This window comes from Muntiacus reevesi, chromosome 1 (assembly GCF_963930625.1).
Source record: "Muntiacus reevesi chromosome 1, mMunRee1.1, whole genome shotgun sequence".
In the NCBI taxonomy this organism is placed as follows: domain Eukaryota; kingdom Metazoa; phylum Chordata; class Mammalia; order Artiodactyla; family Cervidae; genus Muntiacus; species Muntiacus reevesi.
Genome location: NC_089249.1, coordinates 43,786,223 through 43,806,551, shown reverse-complemented (window position 1 = coordinate 43,806,551; position 20,329 = coordinate 43,786,223). Strand labels below are relative to the sequence as shown.

The following is a 20,329-nucleotide window of genomic DNA, read 5'->3' as shown; positions in this document are numbered from 1 at the left end:
TAGTGGAAGGAAAGAAACCTTAAAAATTAGTGCAGAAATAAATGCAAAAGAAACAAAAGAGACCAGAGGAAAAATCAACAAAGCTAAAAGCTGGTTTTTTGCAAAGGTAAATAAAATTGACAAGCCATTAATCAGACTCATCAAGAAACCAAGGAAGAACCAAATTAACAAAATTAGAAATGAAAATGGAGAGATCACAACAGACAACTCTGAAATACAAAGGATCATAAGAGACTACTACCAGCAGCTATCTGCCAATAAAATGAACAACTTGGAAGAAATGGACAAATTCTTAGAAAAGTATAACTTTCCAAAACTGAACCAGGAAGAAATAGAAGATCTTAACAGACCCATCGCAAGCAAGGAAATCGAAACTGTAATCAGAAATCTTCCAGCAAACAAAAGCCCAGTACCAGATGGTTTCACAGCTGAATTCTACCAAAAATTTAGAGAAGAGCTAACACCTATCTTGCTCAAACTCTTCCAGAAAGTTGCAGAAAGAAGGCAAACTTCCAAACCCATTCTATGAAGCCACCAACACCCTAATTCTAAAACCAGACAAAGATGCCACAAAAAAAAAAAAAAAAAAGACTACAGGCCAATATCACTGATGAACATAGATGCAAAAATTCTTAACAAAATTCTAGCAAACAGAATCCAACAACATATAAAAAAGATCATATATCATAAACAAGTGGAATTTACCGGGAATGCAAGGATTCTTTAATATCTACAAATCAATCAATGTAATACACCACATTAACAAATTGAAAGATAAAAATCATATGATTATCTCAATAGATGCAGAAAAAGCCTTTGACAAAATTCAACATCCATTTATGATAAAAACTCTCCAGAAAGCAGGCATAGAACGAACATACTTCAACATAATAAAAGCTATATATGACAAACCCACAGCAAACATTTACCTCAATGGTGAAAATTTTAAAGCATTTCCCTTAAAGTCAGGAACAAGACAAGGGTGACCACTCTCACCACTACCATTAAACATAGTTTGGAAGTGTTGGCTACAGCAATCAGAGAAGAAAAATAAATAAAAGGAATCCAGAGAGGAAAAGAATAAGTAAAACTCTCACTGCTTGCAGACAACATGATGCTCTACATAGAAAACCCTAAAGACTCTACCAGAAAATTACTAGAGCTAATCAATGTTGCAGGATATAAAATTAACACACAGAAATCCCTTGCATTCCTATACACTAACAATGAGAAAACAGAAAGAGAATTTAAGGAAACAATACCATTCACCATTGCAACAAAAAGAATAAAATACTTAGGAGTATATCTACCTAAAAAAATGAAATACCTATATATAGAAAACCATAAAACACTGATGAAAGAAATCAAAGAGGACAGAAACAGATGGAGAAATATACTGTGTTCATGAATTGGAAAAATCAATATTGTGAAAATGACTATACTACACAAAGCAATCTATAGATTCAATGCAATCCCTATCAAGCTACCAATGGTATTTTTCACAGAACTAGAACAAATAATTTCACAATTTGTATGGAAATACAAAAGCCTCGAATAGCCAAAGCAATCTTGAGAAAGAAGAATGGAACTGGAGGAATCAACCTGCCTGACTTCAGGCTCTACTACAAAGCCACAGTCATCAAGACAGTATGGTACTGGCACAAAGACAGAAATATAGATCAATGGAACAGAATAGAAAGCCCAGAGACAAATCCGCGAATCTATGGACACCTTATATTCGACAAAGGAGGTAAGGATATACAATGGAAAAAAGGCAACCTCTTTAACAAGTGGTGCTTGGAAATCTGGTCAACCACTTGTAAAAGAATGAAACTAGAACACTCTCTAACATCATACACAAAAATAAACTCAAAATGGATTAAAGATCTAAATGTAAGACCAGAAGCTATAAAACTCCTGAGGAGAACATAGGCAAAACACTATCCAACATAAATCACAGCAGGTTCCTTTATGAACCACCTCCCAGAATGTTGGAAATAAAAGCAAAAATAAACAAATTGGACCTAATGAAACTTAAAAGCTTTTGCACAGCAAAGGAAACTATAGGCAAGGTGAAAAGACAGCCTTCAGAATGGGGGAAAATAATAGCAAATGAAACAACAGACAAAGGATTAATCTCAAAAATATACAAGCAACTCCTGCAGCTCAATCCCAGAAAAATAAATGACCCAATCAAAAAATGGGCCAAAGAATTAAACAGACATTTCTCTGAAGAAGACATATAGATGGCTAACAAACACAGGAAAAGATGCTCAATATCACTCATTACCAGAGAAATGCAAATCAAAACCACAATGAGGTACCATTACATGCCAGTCAGGATGGCTGCTATCCAAAAGTCTACAAGCAATAAATGCTGGAGAGGGTGTGGAGAAAAGGGAACCCTCTTACACCGTTGGTGGGAATGCAAACTAGTACAGCCACTATGGAGAACAGTGTGGAGATTCCTTAAAAACCTGGAAATAGAACTGCCATATGACCCAGCAATACCACTCCTGGGCATACACACTGAGGAAACCAGATCTGAAAGAGACACGTGCACCCCAATGTTCATCGCAGCACTGTTTATAATAGCCAGGACATAGAAGCAACCTAGATGCCCATCAGTAGACAAATGGATAAGAAAGCTATGGTAAATATACACAATGGAATATTACTCAGCCATTAAAAAGAATTCATTTGAATCAGTTCTAATGAGATGGATGAAACTGGAGCCCATCATACACAGTGAAGTAAGCCAGAAAGATAAACACCAATACAGTATACTAACGCATATATATGGAATTTTAAAAGATGGTAACGATAACCCTATATGCAAAACAGAAAAAGAGACACAGATGTACAGACAGACTTTGGGACTCTGTGGGAGAAGGCGAGGGTGGGATGTTCTGAGAGAATAGCACTGAAACAAGTATACTATCAAGGGTGAAACAGATCACCAGCCCAGGTTGGATGCATGGGACAAGTGCTCAGGGCTGGTGCACTGGGAAGACCCAGAGGGATGGAATGGGGAGGGAGCCCGGAGGGGGGCTCAGGATGGGGAACACATGTAAATCCATGGCTGATTCATGTCAATGTATGACAAAAACCACTACAATATTGTAAAGTAATTAGCCTCCAACTAATAAAAAATAAGTTAAAAAAAAAGAAAGAAAAAAAATAAAATGTAGTAAATGCTTCTGAATTAGGGACAAGTATCCTTAAATCAGAGAAGGCAATGGCACCCCACTCCAGTACTCTTGCCTGGAAAATCCCATGGACGGAGGAGCCTGGTACGCTGCAGTTCATGGGGTCACTAAGAGTCGGACACGACTGAGCGACTTCACTTTCACTTTTCACTTTCGTTAATTGGAGAAGGAAATGGCAACCCACTCCAGTGTTCTTGCCTGGAGAATCCCAGGGACAGCAGAGCCTGGTGGGCTGCCGTCTAAGGGGTCGCACAGAGTCAGACACAACTGAAGCGATTTAGCAGCAGCAGCAGTAGCAGCAGCCTTAAATATGAAATGTTAATGGAATTATGGTTTTCTCCATTGTAATAGAAATGACACAGTGGGAGTATAAGGAAAACAAATAAATAATGCCTAGATTTAGCAAACTTACCTAAAAGTGAAACTTAAACTTTGAAGTTACTCTTGACAAGGCTTAAATGTTCAGCATTGATGAATGAAATGAAAGCTAGTTAACAGCATGGTGGTCATGTCCTTTGCCCCCCGATATCTTTTAAAAAGTGAAATTAATTCTCAGAGGTACTTGCTAAAGGACAGACTAACTGATACACTACATATCCAAAGGCTCCTATATTCTGGAGCTGTGTGATGAAATAAACTGTCTTCAAAATACCTAAGTGTAAGAATTTCCTGTTTCAGTGACACGGTGATGAGAAATGTACTTTCGCCACATTGCTTCACTCTAGGCCTTTACAGGGCAGTCTGTGAAGACCACAGACATTGTTTGATTATCACAGTAACCTGGCCACTCATGAGAAGATGCAGGACTCTGGTCTGTAGAAGGTATGTGTTTCCTTCTCCTTCCTAATTCCTCATCTCATTTATCAGGAGATTACAAATGCCAGTGTGGTTTGACTTAAGGACAATTGCTAAGCAAAGAAATTAAAAAGATATTGACATCTGTATTTGATATTTTGGCATTTTAATTTTGGGGAAAAGTAAGAATGAAATATGAAGTATTTGGAAGATTTCTTAAAATGTTCAAATTCTTGCTTGCAGACATTATTCAGGGGAATACATATATGTTTGTTAATCAATGCAATTTAAAGTGAAGTATCATGAGCATCAGGACAAGGAACAGTTCACATTGTATTTTGTCATCAATAGACATATAATTATATATATTATTAAGTATTTAACTCAGCCCTTAAAAATAGATTCTTAAAATGGATTCATAGAACTGTTAATGGCTAATAGAATTCTTCACAGATCTAGTTAAAAAAAATCAGAATATGGTACGTACAGTAAAATGATGGATTAATTCAATTATATACACTCAAATGCTTTATAAAACCTCGATCATAATATTGAAAAAAGATAAATCACACTAACAGAGATTTCTGTCTTATAAATTATATTGCCTGATATGAATAATACCATGGCAATTGTATTAAAATAAGAAATAAAATTAAAGTCAAATTTAATATTAGGTGTTTTACATGCTTTATATCATACACATTTAGATTCTCACTTTAGATTAGTAAACTCATTTGCTAAATACTAAATAATTTCTGAAGATTATACATTGTAAATTTCAAAGCCAGAATTAATTGTAGATTGCACTGACTACAGAATCCATTGACTGAATTATTAAGGCACATTATTGACATATTGTAATTGCTGACACAACTAATGTTACCCTCAGTGACTTAGCCTCAGGATCTTCTGGAAGTTTGTACCAACATTGTTCTTCCATAAATGATGTATGCTTTTTCTTATCATTGTATGATTTCATATCTTAGCCATTGTCAATTGTCAATTACTAATGTAAAATAAATGTTTATCTAAGGACATTTTAACATTGTTTTGTCTTTATATGTTAAAAAGTTTTGGAGAATTTAATATGTCATATATCATTTTTACATGTAAAATATTTATTTGATTTTTTAATGATTTCTTAGAGCTCCACAATCACTCAAAATTGAAGAATTAATTGATAGCATCTCATTCCCTTTACATAAATGAATGTCCCAATAAACATAATTTAGTGGAGTGTACGATATGTGCCAATATTCTTATTCCCTCATCTTTAGAAAGCTGTCTTTAACTTTTATTGGATTTTAAACTTACCGATATAATTGGTGCACTTTTTCACAATATGGACATTTAATTTGAACAAAGTTATTATAACAATTTTAAAGTGATTCTGTGAAATTTGACTTTCCATTGATCAGGATATTACTATTCATGAACTTTTCCAGTAATCTACCAATTTTCATTGTTCCAATAAAGAAGTAACATTATGTCAGAGAATATTCTTTTAAAATATTTATTTGTCTTTAACTGATTGATGATTGGTTTACAATATTGGTTTGATTTCTGTCATACATAAGCATGAATTAACCATAGGTGTACCTATGTCCCCTCCTTCTTGAATCTCCCTCTCACCTCCTGCCCTTTACCACCACTCTTGGTTATTAAACACCAAATACTATTTTTAAAACTACTTACTCTATCCTGAAACAGTTGTCTAAAGGTCTACTGAAATGAGAACCAAACTTGGATTTGCTCAGCTGCTAAATGAGTGCTCTTAACTGACCTCACACATCACCTAGTTTAGCCCTTCAAGGCTTCTTGTGATTTTATACACCATTTATTAACTACTTATGTAAAGTTTCCATAGAGCACCATCTTTGACATTAAACAGCCACAGAGATGAAGAACCAAGAGGAAAACTACTCAGAACCGAGTCTGGTTAAGGACGGCAGGAGACAGCAAATGAGAGGTGAGATGGTGAAAAGATCAATTTTAGCAGCTGATCAGGAGAAAGCCTACGTGGAATTGAAATGCCTTCAAAATGCCTTTCGTTATGTCAATGGAATGACAGGAACTACCACTGCAAGTGTAAGCATTTACCCGCTTACATGATTTTATTAGTGAGGCTTGAAGCTGGAGTTTGAAACACAGCATTCTAAAATGACACATGTGCTGTGCTTAGTCGCTCAGTTGTGTCCGACTCTTTGCAGCCCCGTGGACTGTAGCCCGCCAGGCTCCTCTGTCTGTGCGGATTCTCCAGGCATGGATACTGGAGAAGGTTGCCATGCCCTCCTCCAGGGCTACCTACCCAGGCATTGCTGTAATTTGGAGTCTTTGATCCAGACATTGTGAAGCCTTATATTTGCTGAAAAAGGAATGGTATATTCTGGGAGGAGGATTGCAATATTGTTTTGGGGTCCAAGTTGATATCTTTGAATTCTCATGGATGTGGGATCTTTTGTTCTTCTAAAATAACTGTCTCCATCGCTCCTTTCTCAGTGTTTCCTTTTCTCTCCCTGTAGATTCACCATCAGCTCGAGCGAAGCTCATTGCTGTGATCATGGGAATCATCTGTTTTGTCTTAATGTATACTATAGTGAGAATGACAACTTTTATACCATGTAAGTCAAGTTTTGAAAGATTATGATTGAACCTTTCATTTTAATGATCGTCAGTACCTCTAAAATTTCATATTGCTATGGAATAGAACTCTTAATGTGTGCATTTAGCCTAAGTATTGAAGGGCTATTCTGAGATTGTGCAAAGTATAAATTACAGAATGATTGTAGGTAAAATTAAATATATACATAGATATTTTTTGATTTCATATCTCAAAGATATACTTCAGGAAACTGAAGCACTTTATTGAGAAAAACAAATTAATTCTTGAGATTGCTTAAACCAAGTATTGTAAGAGGTGGTGGAGTCTCTTCTCTAGGGTTTTTGAAATATACACCAGTCTTCATTACCTCATTAATTATTCTTAAAGCAATTTTTTCCAGATCATCCTAAATCCTAAAAACACCATGTTTAAACTAAAAACAAAAATTATTATGATTTATTTAGATCAATGTTAACATTTTAAAAGATTACTTCCATTTTTTTCTAGGTCCCCAAATATCAGAACAGAATAAGTCCTCTCCGGTAACAAAGCTCCAGAAAGGTACATAAGGATTTCAAACTTCTATAATAAAAATAGTTTGCATTTTGTCTCTGTCTTTGGCTAGTGAAGATACATTTGGGGGTAGAACATAAATGATAAAATCAGGCAATATTCCTAAATAATGATTATAGGAGAGTCTTTCTCCCTATGCAACAATATGATCACCATATCCATTGTTGGCAATTGGCTGTAATTTCTTCCTGCTATAATATGATAAGAGAAAAATAATTTTGCTATTCTAAAATAGAAATTTCATTTCTTGATTTTCAGGACATGTAAAGAGTAGGTATTTCTGTGTGTTTGCTTTATATGGGGACATATATTAGAGACAGACCCTCTGCATGAATGTATGAATGAGATTTGTTTTATATGTACTAGCCTTGAGGATGCATAGATATGTTATTTTATTTATGTATGTATATACATACATATGTTTATATCTATGCATATATGTAAGCTAATTTTTTATTTTTCAAATTCAAATTGTTTTTTAATAGTAATCCATAATCTTTCTTCAGAATGTCATTGTGGTCATTGTCCAAGAGACTGGCTTACATATTCCAACAACTGCTATTATACTAGTTTGGAAAAAAAATCATGGAATGAGAGTGTGAGATCCTGTGCTACTAAGAATTCTACTCTGCTTTATATAGATAATGAAGAGGAAATGGTAAGATATCAAATGTTTCCAACACTTTGCTAAAGGCTTGATTCAGTCAACATTATATTTGTCGGGATTCACTTCTGCTTTCGTACTGTTTTGCCCGATATCCGAATCCCCAAGCGGGAATAGAGGCTTCCAAGACAATGCAACTCGCAAAAAGGGAAGTTTATTACTGACTCGAGCCAGGGCCTCTGCCGCAACCAATGCAGTGGTGCAGGGTCAGAGAGCCTCGAGCCCAAGCTGTTACACAAATTTATAGGGTGAGCACACACCGTTGGTAGTTGGTTTAAGCGGATTGGTTACAAGTTTGCAATGCAACTTCATTGGTCAAAACTTTCACGTGCGCGCGGGGCTTTCCCTGAGGTTTCCGCCCTGTTCCTAATTTCCTAATTGGCAAACAGTGGTCAGTGTTAAGCGAAAGCTAATTGGTTGTATCCATGTGGCCTGATAATCTTACCACCCAGAAGTAGGAAGGCCTACTCCTAATCTAAGCTGCCTGCCATGGCGTTACTTCTGCTTGCCTCACAGTACATATTTGTAGCTTGTTTATTTTAAGGTCTGCTAGTATTCCATTAAACTTTCTTTACGTTTTTATACCATTAATGCATGTGTGGTAATTTCTGATCCTTGCTTTTCATAGAAAACCATGCTTCTACAAATGCTATTAAATTCTAAAATAAAGGTGTGCTATCTAATTTTACCATACATCAAGGAAAGTAAACATATGATTTTGCCTATCAGTTCAGTTCAGTTCAGCTGCTCAGTCGTGTCTGACTCTTTGCGACCCCATGAATCACAGCACACCAGGCCTCCCTGTCCATCACCAACTCCCTGAGTTTACTCAGCTCATGTCCATAGAGGCGGTGATGCCAACCAGCCATCTCATCCTCTGTCCCCCCCTTCTCCTCCTGCCCCAATCCCTCTCAGCATCAGGGTTTTTTCCAATGAGTGAACTCTTCGCATGTGGTGGCCAAAGTATTGGAGTTTCAGCTTCAACATCAGCCCTTCAAATGAACACCCAGGACTGATCTCCTTTAGGATGGACTGGTTGGATCTCCTTGCAGTCCAAGGGACTCTCAAGAGTCTTTTCCAACACCACAGTTCAAAAGCATCAATTTTTTGGTGCTCAACTTTCTTCATAGTCTAACTTTCACATCCACACATAACCACTGGAAAAACCATAGCCTTTACTAGACTCATCTTTGTTGGCAAAATAATGTCTCTGCTTTTGAATATGCTATCTAGGTTGGTCATAACTTTCCTTCCAAGGAGTAAACGTCTTTTAATTTCATGGCTGCAGTCATCATGTAATTGCACATCAGATCATGGAATAGAAGTTTCAACTTCCCATCAGACCCACCCCTCTGTAATATCTTATCACTTCTCCACATCCTTATTTACTCACTGTCCTGACTTTTGATATTATAGAATCTCTTTGATTGATGTTGAATCATATACATGGAATCACGTGTTCATGCTTAGTCGTTCAATCATGTCTGACTCTTTGCAACCTCATTAACTTCAGCCTGTCAGGCTCCTGTGTCCTCGGAATTTTCCAGCCAAGAATACTGAAGTGTCTTGCCATTTCCTACTCCAGGACATGGAATCAGACAGGTTGTCCCTGTCTCATCACTGCCATATGATACTTTGCAGTTCCTCCAAATTTTTGCATTTATGTGAAGTCTTTAAATTTCCACAGCTCATTGTGTGAATTCAACATTTAAGATCCATTCTTTCAATGCCTCTGTGTGGAGATGGAGTCTTACAGCCTCAGGGATAAAGAGGCTTCCTAGCCTCAGTAGCTTTAGTCAAGACATCCCCTTTGCTGGTCCCACGCCCACCCCTATCCCCCAGCCCTAGTGTCTCTCAGTGGAGGAAACAGAGGGGATTTCTCTGCCTGCTCCTTGTTCCTAAGTGTCCTGATGGACCACCTTGTAAGGCTCACCTGGTGTTGCCGACACGATTCCCTCAACACATAGGAGGAAAGGCTTACCTGTGCCTCCCCCAACAGTCAGGTTAGGCATTGTGGGTTTGGGAAGTAAGAGGCCCAGGTCACTTTCACCTGGTTGGTGGGGAGATATAAGATGCCCCTACTAATCATTCCCTCACCTCCCACCTTGTTCTCTCATCACGGAGACTTGATTAATGATAACAGAGGAGTGGGGCTGCTGGGAAGTCTCAAGCCACATCACCCTTCTCTTTCCACCTTTCAGAGTTCTCCGTTCGTGTGTCTTTCATTAGTTCCCATGTTTACAGTTGAACTTAGCAGGGAGGAGCAAAGAGAAATGAGTCTCTGACCCCTGTCTGGTCCACTGGATTCCACCAATACCAAAACAGATGGCTTTGGGGTTTATCTAGTCAAAGAATGGTGTCAGGTTCAGATAACCAAATCTTCGGCTCTCATGTCACTTATTTTCTCAATTTCATTTCCTTAATTTCCCTCTAAAACTGAATTTCTAAGAAACATATAATAGTAGAGAAATCCATTGATACTGTTCCAATATCCAAAAAAATGAGTGTCATGGAATCTAAAAACTTATTTGAGCATTGCTATGTGAGTTTTGACATGAGGAAAAATAAAATTATATGAATCAGAATTTTCCTCATTGCACATATTAAATTTCTCCACTTTCTTGTCCCTTACGCTTAATGTTAGATGTAGTTCACAGCTGTATCCCCAAGTTGTTATGCAAGGTGTATTCTTTTGTGGGATCTCTATAACTAACACATGTCTTTGTAAATATTCCCTTTATTAAATGGCTGTCGGACAAAAAAGGAATTTTCCTCCTTAACATTAGAACACAGTGAAACTGATAAATATAAATGTTGAGTTAATCTTGAATCAAAAGTACAGAGATTGGTTAATATTTATGGCACTATTAGAACTTCGAACTTTCAACTCTTATGTTTTTTAGTGTTAGATTAGAATCTAACATGCTCAATTTGTTCAAAGAATGAAAGATCTTATGAAAGAACACATCCTGTGAATTGCACTTCAAAAATTAACAAAAACATTTCCTAATGACTATTTAAGTGAAAATTCTTTATTTTGGGCTAGAAATTTCTGATGTCCCTGTCAATTATATCATGGATTCCCGTCTCTCGTGAAGACCGCAGTCATCCGTGGATGTGGCTCAATGGTTCAACTTGCAAACTACAGTAAGTTTGTAAAAAGAAAGCTACCTAGAGGAGGAAAAAATCAAAAGAGTAATATTTTAAAAATAATACAAATACATTTGTTTTAGTCGAATTATAGAAACCTGAAGGAAGATATCAAAAGTTAATAAAATGTTGATACCAGTGTTGAAAAACAGGCTACTATGTAGCCCAATTTCCTAGTAACAAGCTCTTATTGAAATTTTATTAAAGACTTCATTATCCATTTTCAAACTATCTTCTATTACAGTTACATGGAAAATGCTATTGTTTCATGAATCATCTTCATAGACTATAACAGAATTATGCATTTTTCCATGACAGGATAAAAGACTATTTACCTGGTGAACGTAACTGTGCTGTACAAGCTTTATGGGGCATAAAAGCAGAAGACTGTCACATTCCAAATGCGTATAATTGCAAGTCTAAGCTTGAGAATTAAAATACAAGTATGGATGCTATTTGATAACTTGATCTTTTATAAAACGGAAATAATATTCTGATTGCATAAATTTTAAAATGAATTATTTTATTTTTTCTGATAATGAATGTTTTTCAAAAACAGTTGAAATATAATAGTGTGTGCTCATTCGTTCAGTTGTGTCTGACTCTTTGAGACCCATGGACTATAGGCTGTCAGGCTTCTCTGTCCAAAGAATTCTCAAGTCAAGAATAATGGAGTGGTTCTATTCCCAGATTTTTAAGGAATTTCCACACTGTTCTCCATAGTGGCTGTACCAGCTTGCATTCCCACCAATAGTGTAAGAGGGTTTCCTTTTCTCCACATCCTCTCCAGCTATTGTTGTTTGTCGACTTTTTATGGTGGCCATTCTGACCGGCAGAGACGATACCTCATTGTATTTTTAATTTGCATTTCTCTAATAATGAGTGATGCTGTGATATGAGAAAACTACATATGTTTTCATGTGTTTTATTAGCCCTCTGTATACCTTCTTTGGAAAAATGTCTATTTAGTTCTTTGACCCACTTTTTGATTGGGTTGTTCATTTTTCTGGTATTGAGCTGCATGAACTACTTGTATATTTTGGAGCTTAATTCTTTGTCAGTCATTTCATTTGCTGTTACTGTCTTCCATTCTGAAGGCTGCATTTCCACATCGCTTATAGTTTCCTTCATTGTGCAAAAGCTTTAAAGTTGATCTAGATCCCATTTGTATTTTTGCTTTTATTTCCATTACTCTGCAAGGTGGGTCTTGCTGTGATTTATGTCAGAGGGTATTATGCCTCTGTTTTCCCCCAAGAGTTTTAATAGTTTCTGGTGTTAAATTTAGATCTTAAATCCATTTTGAGTTTATCTTTGTTTATGGGGTTAGAAAGTGTTCTAGTTTCATTCTTTAACATATGGTTGACCGGTTTTCCCAGCATTTGAATCAGTTCTAATGAGGTGGATGAAACTGCAGCCTATTATACAGAGGGAACTAAATCAGAAAAAGAACCATCAATACACTATGTTAATGCATATATATGGACTTTAGAAAGAAGGTAACAACGATCCTATATGCAAGGCAACAAAAGAGACACAGATATAAAGAACAGACTTTTGGAGTATGTGGGAGAAGGTGAGGGTGGGATGACTTGAGAGAATAGCATTGAAATATATATATTACCATATATAAAATAGATGACCAGTGCAAGCTGGATGCATGAAGCAGGACACTCAGAGCTGGTGCTCTGGGACAACCCAGAGGGATGGGGCAGGAAGGAAGGTGGGAGGGTGGTTCTTGGATGGGGTAACACACGTGCACCCATGGCTGATTCATGTTGATGTATGAGAAAAATACCACAATATTTTAAAGTAATTATCCTCCAATTAAAGTAAATTAATTAATTTTTAAAAATGACTACTGGAGTGGGCTAGCATTTCATATTCCCTGGAGGATCTTCCTGACCCAGGGATCAAACCCTCATCTCCTGCACTGGCAGGCAGTTTCTTTACCATGAGGGCCACCTGGGAAACCCCATTGAAATATCATACACACATTCAAAAATATAGGTATCATTACTTTTGTGTCTCACTTTTTTTGCTCAAGAGTATGTTTATGGCATTCAAACTTCTAAAAGATTGCATATTGTGTGAGCCCATTTCCATGTAATATCAAAAACAGGAGTAGAGAGACCAAAAGTAGATTAGTGATTACTAAGGGTTGTGAAGAGATGGGAACAGGAAAAGACTGCAAATTGATTAGTGATGAATGCTTTCTAGATTTTGGTAGTAGTGATGGCTGTAAACTGTGAATAATTTTAAAATCATGGATTTATATGTTTTAAATGGATAAACTTTATGCTCTGTAAATTACACCTCAATAAAGCTTTTAAAAAATAACTGCTTTGGGACTGCATTTAATCTTTAAAATAATTTCTGAAATAATCGTCTTACAATATTCACTCTTACAGTCAATATCATGCTTTATACTCCCAATCAATGAGGTTTTCTTTAAATTCTCCCTATTTTATTGATCAATTTTTATTATTTGTTTATTTGTGTGACCCTGTTCAGCACGTGGTATCTTGGTTCAGTGAACAGGGATCGAATGCCCAATCCCCGCACTGAGAAGCAGGTAATCCGAACCACTGGACCACCAGCGAAATCCCCCTATAATATTTTATAGTTTCCAATATTGAAATTTTACACAAATATGGACATTTCATAGCCATGCTTTTCTAAACAGCAATTTTGTTCTTAAATTTGTAGCAGTTGTTGCTGCTGCAAATAGAATTGTGCCCAATGACTTCTCTGAGTGTATGTATTAATTTTATCATTTCAAATATATATTCCTCTGGATTTTTTATATAAATAGATAGTGCATCTCTGAATGATCACGTTTTATTTCTTCCCTCCAGGTGCAATAACTTTTTCTTGTTGTTCTTTTCTTTTTTCCTGTTGTTCTTGATTTTGACTGATTTTTACCCAATTGGCTTTTATTTCCAATGTTGAACAGATGGTGCAGTAAAGGTCTTATAAGTATCCTTCCTATACTGGGGGAAAATATTTCAATATTTCATGCTCAAATAGAAGGTGTTTTGGGGTTTTTTTTCATATACCTTTCTAACATGAAAGCAATTCCATATTATTCATAATTTTCCTGTAGGTTTTATATGCAATCAGTCATGTTACCATTTTACTATTTTCCGTTTAATAGAATGAGAAAAATTTTAAATGTTTTTGAAATATCTTTCCTTCAATGTTGACCAATTATACATTCCTGAAATAAAACAACAAAAATCATCCTGTATTTTCCTCCTTTGAAAAATCACTGCATATATCATATTTAGATTAAGATGGTTTTCTTTTATCACAAAGAGATTGGACTGAATCCATTAATATTGTGTAACTTGACATGTTTTATTATCAAGGCTCTATTGAAGTTTCTGTTTTATGGTGGAAGACCTGGCATAGTTTTAAGTGTTATTATCCACTACTGTTACCTTTAGAGCTCCTAGAATATTTTGCAGGAAGTTTTACACTGTGAACTTAATATATTTAACACATGTTAAGGTTATACAGGTTTATAGTTGTTGTACTACATTTGGCCATTTGCATTTTCTAGACATTCTATTTCATAAAGATAGCAAAAGGCTTCGTAATACAGCTTTACTGTCTGTTTAACATCCGTAAAAACCATAATGGTTTTGTCACGTTTCAGTTCAGTTCAGTCACTCAGTCTTGTCCAACTCTGCAACCCCATGGACCACAGCATGCTAGACTTCCCTGTCCATCACCAACTCCCAGAGCTTGGTCAATCTCATGTCCATCGACTCGATGACACTATCCAACCATCTAATCCTCTGTTTTCCCCTTCTCCCGCCTTCAGTCTTTCCCAGCATCACTGTCTTTTCCAATGAGTCAGTTCCTCGCATCAGGTGGTCGAAGTATTGGAGTGTCAGCTGCAGCATCAGTCCTTCCAATGAATATTCAGGACTGATTTTCCCCAGGATGGACTGGTTTGATCTCCTCCCAGTCCAAGGGACTCTCAAGAGTCTTCTCCAACACCATGGTTCAAAAGCATCAATTCTTCAGTGCTCAGCTTTCTGTATGGTCCAACTCTCACATCCATACATGACTAGTGAAAAACCAAGCTTTAATTAGACGGATCTTTATTGGCAAAGTAATGTCTCTGACTTTAGTATGCTGTCTAGGTTGGTCATAGCTTTACTTCCAAGGAGTAAGCGTCTTTCAATTTCATGGCTGCAGTCAAATCTGCAATGATTTCAGAGTCCAAAAAAATAACGTCTCTCACTGTTTCCATTGTTTCCCCATCTTTTACCATGAAGTGATGGGACTGGATGCCATGATCTTCACTTTTTGAATGTTAGGTTTTAAGCCAGCTTTTTCACTCTCTTATTTCATTTTCATTAAGAGGCTCTTTAGTTCTTCACTTTCTGCCATACGGGTGGTATCATCTGTGTATCTGAGGTTATTGATAATTCTCCCAGCAATCATGATTCCAGCTTGTGCTTCATCCAGCCCAGTATTTCTCATGATGTACTCTGCATATAAGTAAAATAAGCAGGGTGACTATATACAGCCTTGATGTACTCCTTTCCCAATTAGGAACTAGTCTGTTGTTCCTTGTCCAGTTCTAACTGTTGCTTCTTGACCTGCATACAGATTTCTCAGGAGGCAGTCCAGGTGGTCTGGAAGTCCTGTCTCTTGAAGAATTTTTCACAGTTTGTTGTGATCTACACAGTCAAAGGCCTTGGTGTAGTCAACAGAGCAGAAGATGTTTTTCTGGAAGTCTTTGCTTTTCTGATGATCCATAGATGTTGGCAATTTTATCAAGAACAAAGAATCAAATTGCTAACATCTATTGGATTGTCATGTTTATATAGATATAAAAGATTCATGTTTTCTCTATTCTCCAAGTGTCATTTATTGATTTCATTACCTTTCAAATGAAAATAACTTTGACCCTTATATTCTCCTCTACTGTAATTTTTTTCTTTGTCATGATATTTCGTATTTACTATTTTCTTCCTTTGTCTTCATATCAATTACCTTTTTTCACCAAAATTGCTTTTTCATTTCAAGTTTCTTGTCAAGCGTGCTCAAATTTCTTCTTTCTTTAATTTTGTTTTTAATGTATGCATTTAAGGCAATTAATATGTTCCAAGACAGAATCTTGCTGTTACATTCCTTTTAATACAAATAAAATTATGAAATTTCACTTTGGATTTTTCCTTGGTTCATATGTTATTTAGAAATAGATTACTGAATATAAAACCTGATAAAGATTTTCAAAATTTTGGTTATCGACTTTATTTTAGGCAAACTAGTTGGAGAATTTCCATGAGTCTGAAAATACTCTGTTATGTCTATTACATATGACTGATGTAACTATGAAGTCAATCTGAAATGTTTATTTCTTCTAATAAATTAAAAATTAAACTTGCATATTCACATTTCAAGCACCCACTTGCCTAACTTGGCTGGGGGCTAGTGCAGTTACACCATAGTTCTGTAGCTTTTTTAGTAATGTAACTGGACTTAGGAGTATATAGAAAATTTTTGGAAAATGTTCATTTTTGGAAAATGAACTTAAAAGATAAGAATATTCTGTGTTAGTGTATGTGTATGTGTTCAAATATGTACTGCTTAATTGTCTAGTTTATATGTACTGCTTAATTGTCCAGTTTAGATATTTCTATTGTCTACTACTATATCTGCTTGCTTGATAAGCAGGGGTGATAAATTGTTTAAATCTCCATTTATGATTATTTACTTATGCATGATTTTCAAACCTGTGTTGAACTTGTACTATTCAGTATGTACATTTTTTAATTGCTAATAGCTTAGATACTCAATGTATAATTATTAAACATTCTCCATCTTTTGTAACGTGGTTCTTGCTTTATACTGTGAGAGTACATTAACTAAAGCAGTTCATGTTCTTTTTCTGTACTTTCCTGTTCATGGCTTTTGATAAAATAACATGGCTCACTAAGCTAACAGTTATTAAAATAATTGTTTTACAGGGTCACAAAGAGTCAGACACAGCTTCATGACTGAACAACAACAATAAACTGGTATATAACTACAGATTTACATTCCATTTCTCTAGATTATAGAAAGCTAATAGTTAGATGACAGTTAAAATAAAGTTTAAATGTAGTAACTCGGAGAAGAGCTAAGATGGCGGAGGAATAGGACGGGGAGACCACTTTCTCCCCCACAAATTCATCGAAAGATCATTTGAACGCTGAGCAAACTCCACAAAACAACTTCTGATCACTAACAGAGGACATCAGACACCCAGAAAAGCAGCCCATTGTCTTCGAAAGGAGGTAGCACAAACTATAAAAGATAAAAAGAGAGACAATAGAGTTAGGGATGGAGATCCATCCCAGGAAGGAGTCTTAATAGAGCAAGTTTCCAAACACCAGGAAACCCTCTCACTGGCGGGTCTGGGGGAAGTTTTTTAATCTCGGAGGGCAACCTAACTGGGAGGGAAAATAAATAAAGCCCACAGATTACATGCCTAAAAACAACTCCCAGAGAAAAGTACCCCAGACGCTTGCATCTGCCACCAGCAAGTGGGGGTGGAACGGTGAGGAGCGGACAGCATTGCTTCGGGTAAGGACCAGGCCTGAGTGCCCTGATGGCTATCGGAGGGAGCTAACAAGAGATAGCAACTCAAACTGTGGGATAGCAAGAGAGAGAGAGAAAATTAACCTGTGAAAAACACACTAACCAAACACACTACAGAACAAAGGAAGTACTGAGCAATTCCAGAGAAGAGCTAGTCGGCTGTGGACCGGCCCATCCCCCGCCAGACTCAGGAGGCAGCAGGGAGTGGAAAGGGGCAAACTCGGCCCCAGAGATGGCATCCCCGACCAAGCTACAGACAGGCTTCCGGTCTCTAACCAAAGACTTCCGGAGATTCTGGATGGTTGACATCCGCCAGGAGGGTCACAGCCAGAGATCAGCTCCCCAGAAGAGACACAAGGCGCAGCCAACAGCGCACCTGGAAACTGAGGCCAGGACAGCGGAGGGGAGAATGCGCACCACACCCGGGGAGAGTGCGCTCGTCAAGCTCCCGGTTGCCTGAGCTGCTCGATGGGGAAGGCACAAAATGCAGGGCCAAACGAGTCTGCGCCTTTGTGGAGTACCTGAAAACTGGAATCTGAGCGGCTTAGGCCTGGGAAGTGCACGAAACTCAGGGCTCGCTCCCTGTAGAGCCACCTGGAGCCTGAGCAGTGTAGACGGGAAAGCACACACCCGTGAGCAGGGGCAAACCTAGTGTGGCCAAAACACTGTGAGTGCTCCCCACATATGCCAGTGATATTTGTCTGCAGTTCCCCTCCCTCTCCACAGCACGACTGAACAAGCGAACCTAAACAAGAGACACCTCCACCCACTTGTGTCAGGGCAGAAACTAGACAGTGAAGAGACCAGCAAACAGAAGCCAAATAAACAAAGGGTACCGCTTCAGAAGGGACCGGTGAAACAGATTAAAATCTCTGTAGTTAACACCAACTACACTGGAAGGGGCCTACAGATATTGAGAAGTGTAAGCTGGAACAAGGAGCTATCTGAAACTAAACTGAACACACACTGCCCACAACTCCAGAGAAATTCCTAGATATATTTTTACTATTATTATTATTTTTTAATTAAATTTTTTTCTTTTTTTTTTTAAACTCCTCTATTACGCCTTAATTTTCATTTTTATAACCCACTATAACCTGGCCAAAAAAAAAAAAAAAAAAAGACCCTATTTTTAAGGGGAACTTCATATATATTTCTTAAATTTCTTGTGTTTTTGTTTTTTTAGTAATATTGTATTTTTAAGAGTCTAACTTCTACTCTAGATTTTTAATCTTTGTTTTTCAGTATTATATATCAATTTTGGACATTTAAGAATCCAAGCTTCAGTGCCCATTTTTACTCAGGAGTGTGATTACTGGTTTGCTCACTCTCTCCTTTTGAATCTCCTTTTTCTCCCCTAGATCACCTCTATTTCCTCCCTCCCCCTTTTCAATCCAATTCTGTGAATCTCTGTGGGTGTTCTGGGCTGTGGAGAACACTTAGGGAACAGAGTACTGCCTAGATCTGTTTCTCTCCTCTTGAATTCCCCCCTTTCTCCTCCTGCTCACCTCTATCTCCTTCCTCCCTCTCCTCTTCTTCATGTAACTCTGTGAACCTCTCTGGGTGTCCCTCACTGTGGAGAATCCTTTCACTGTTAACCTAGAAGTTTTATTATCAGTGCTGTATGGATGGAGGAGTCTTCAGGCTATTGGAGAATAAGACTGAAATTCAGAGGCAAGAGGCTTAAGCCCAAAACCTAGAACACCAGAGAACTCCTGACTACAGGGAACATTAATAAAAAATAAAAGCCTCCATACCTACACTGAAACCAACCACCACCCAAGAGACAATAAGTTCCAGGCAAGACATACCACGCAAATTCTCCAGCAACGCAGGAACATAGCCCTGAGCGTCAATATACAGGCTGCCCAGAGTCACACTAAACCCATAGACCCATCTCAAGACTCACTACTGGACACTCCATTGCACTCCAGAGAGAAGAAATCCAGCTTACCCACCAGAACACTGACGCAAGCTTCCCTAACCAGCAAACCTCGACAAGCCAAACGTCCAGCCCCACCCACTGGGAGAAACCTCCACAATAAAAAGGAACCTCAGACTACCAGAATACAGAAAGGCCACCCCAAACACAGCAATCTAAATAAGATGAAAAGGCAGAGAAATACCCAGCAGGTAAAGGAACATGTAAATGCCCACCAACCCAAACCAAAGAGGAGGAGATAGGGAATCTGCCTGAAAAAGAATATAGAATAATGATAACAAAATTTATCCAAAATCTTGAAAACAAAATAGAGTTACAGATAAATAGCCTGAAGACAAGGATTGAGAAGATGCAAGAAATGTTTTAAAAGGACCTAGAAGAAATTAAAAAGTGTCAATTAAAAGTGAATAATGCAATAAATGAGATTGAGAACACTCTGGAGGGAACCAACAGTAGAATAATGGAGGCAGAAGATAGGGTAAGTGAGGTAGAAGATAAAATGGTGGAAATAAATGAAGCAGAGAGGAAAAAAGAAAAAAGGAATTAAAAGAAATGAAGACAACCTCAGGGACCTCTGGGACAATGTGAAATGCCCCAACATTCGAATCATAGGAGTCCCAGAAGAAGAAGACAAAAAGAAAGGCCATGAGAAAATACTCGAGATAATAGCTGAAACTTCCCCCAAATGGGGAAGGAAATAGTGACACAAGTCCAAGAAACCCAGAGAGTCCCAAACAGGATAAACCCAAGGTGAAACACCCCAAGACACATATTAATCAAATTAACAAAGATCA

At 37.3% G+C, this 20,329-nt stretch overlaps 1 pseudogene; it reads left to right on the top strand.

Moving 5' to 3' along the window:
• Positions 1-3,948: 3,948 nt before the first annotated feature.
• Positions 3,949-11,429, top strand: LOC136172161 (NKG2-A/NKG2-B type II integral membrane protein-like; annotated as a pseudogene).
• The last annotated feature ends 8,900 nt before the right edge of the window (positions 11,430-20,329 follow it).